Source organism: Penaeus vannamei, chromosome 4, assembly GCF_042767895.1.
Source record: "Penaeus vannamei isolate JL-2024 chromosome 4, ASM4276789v1, whole genome shotgun sequence".
Classification (NCBI taxonomy): Eukaryota; Metazoa; Arthropoda; class Malacostraca; order Decapoda; family Penaeidae; genus Penaeus; species Penaeus vannamei.
This window is the reverse complement of record NC_091552.1, coordinates 2,655,885-2,658,384: the sequence shown is the minus strand read 5'-3', so window position 1 is coordinate 2,658,384 and position 2,500 is coordinate 2,655,885. Positions and strand designations below refer to the sequence as shown.

Here is a 2,500-nt window from a genome sequence, read left to right as displayed (position 1 = left end):
AATGTTGCTTTATAATGTACTTAGGAGTTAAGAGCTTATTTTTAGCAGATTAAGTGTTGAAAATCACCCCTCCATCCCCCTTATTTGCTGGTGTGGTATTTGATCATACCCATGTAATTTATGCCTTATCAAATGTTTTTTTTTGTGACATATGACAAAATAAAAGTTCAATATTATGCTGCCTTGAGATAGGGGGGAGGGGGATGATATTTTCTTATCACTTTTTATTGATTGTTAAGCTTAGAATAGAAACACTTGGATTCTAAACTAGTTGTCACTGCTTACTTGAACTGTTTTATGGTTTTGCATTTGTCTGAAAATTTACAGGTTTGTTTTAGTAACATTTTCTTTATATTATGCTTTTAAGAGCATATTTTAAAGGGTAAGCATGCAGCATAGAGCTCACTCATAACATTTATTTTGTATGTGTTTCCTTGTGCCATAAAATCATATTGATTTGTTTTTGTTCTCCTAATTCTCACTCAGGTAGGTGCACCAGTAATGTGTGACAAATGATAATGGTGAATACTGCTTAGGGAATGAAATAGAAGTTGCCGGGTTCAGAGCTGGAAAGTACCTCTGGTGCTTCTAGACTTTGAGATTATCCTACATGACATAAGGAAAAGAATTAGTCACTGCAAGCACTAGAAAAACAGCTCAAAACTACTAATGCTACTTTTCTATATACATAGAAAAGTAACAGTAGATATTACTAGCAGTAATCATAGGTAAAATTTACAGTAATGACAGTGGAGGATAGTAGTAAATTAATGCCCCCAGCTCCAGGTATGGGTAATTGACTTGTGGTAGAGTGTGCCTGTCAGGTAAACAGGACATAGACTTGTGGCATGGTGAAGTATCACCTGGTAGCACATACCCTTTGCTTAGTGGATTAAGTGGTATATTTTGGCATTATTTTTACCAAATACCACTAAAGGTATCATGGATAATTTTTAAAGCTGTTTTTGTAGTGGTTTTAGTAATCAGTTCCTTTCTTAACAGAGCTTATCTATTTTTAAGTGTAGGACAGTTTTAAAGTTTAAAAGTTCCAATAAAGTAAATCATCTTAGTGGATAGTTATAGAAATGAAATGCTGATACTTGAAATGTTTGTGTAATATAAGAGCCAGAGACAGAAAATAGAAATAAGAATAAATTGACTTTCACAAAAGAAATGGATTTTAGGGGTTCATGGATAGACTTTTTGTTTATTTTTTAAAATCAATTAATGGATGTGTTTGTGCCAGCTATAGCTATAAGAAAATATATACCAGAGAGAGAAAGAGTGTATGTGTGTGCGTGGGTGCGTGTCTGCGTGTCTGCGTGTATGTGTTTGTACATGCATGCATTTATGTGTAGGTGTGTATGGATGTCCATGCGTTTGTGAGCATTTTTTTGTGCGGATGTATGTGTGCAAGTATGTGTGAATATGTGGGCGTGTGTTTGTGCATATGTGCATATGTGCTTGTGTGTGTGCATGCATGTTTACGTGTGTGTGTGTGTATGTGTGTGTGTGCGCGTGCGTGCGTGCGTGGAGTGAGTGAGTGAGTGAGTGAGTTAGTTAGTTAGTTAGTTAGTTAGTTAGTTAGTTAGTTAGTTAGTTAGTTAGTTAGTTAGTGAATGAGAGGGAGTGTGAGTAGATCTGAAAATGTAATAAGCTTATTAAGGGTTCTGTCTGTAGAAAAATATTACACACCTTCATGGAATTACATCATCATATCTGCAATAGTTCTTAGATATTGATCACACCCACTTCTGTTGTTAAACACTGTTTTTGCTATTCAATATCCACAATTGTACCTGCACTAATGAGCCTAATAACAGTTAGATATGCATATTTACAAATTTTTGGATCTTTATATGTATGTATATATATATATATATATATATATATAGATATATATATGAATATATATATATATATATATATATATATATATATATATATATATATATATATATATATATATATATATATATATATATATGTATGTAAATATATATAAATATGTATAAATATATATGATTTTATATAAATATAAAATATGAATATATATATATATATATATATATATATATATATATATATATATATATATATATATGTATGTATGTATGTATGTAAATATATATAAATATGTATAGATATATATGATTTTATTTAAATATAGAATATGAATATAATATATATATATATATATATATATATATATATATATATATATATATGTATATATATATATATATATATATATATATATATATATATATATATATATATATATATATATATATATATATATATATATATATATATATATGCTAACAATATATCTAATCGACAGTTATACTAATATGGTGTGTTTTTTCATAATAACTAAGGATATTTCAGAATTGAACCAAGAAATATTCCTATAAAATTTTCTGTATGATATTGACTGTATTGCTTTTGAAACTGCTTAATGGTTGGCAAGTGCTTGCTTCACATAGTCCACATTAGA

The 2,500-nt window shown here is 28.9% G+C and overlaps 1 protein-coding gene across 6 annotated transcripts in view; it reads left to right on the top strand.

Annotated features, from left to right (window-relative positions):
- The window catches only part of LOC113829491 (phosphatidylinositol 3,4,5-trisphosphate 3-phosphatase and dual-specificity protein phosphatase PTEN), a 62,813-nt gene that overhangs the window by 23,437 nt on the left and 36,876 nt on the right, over window positions 1–2,500 (top strand). The gene's annotated exons all lie outside the window — the stretch shown is intronic.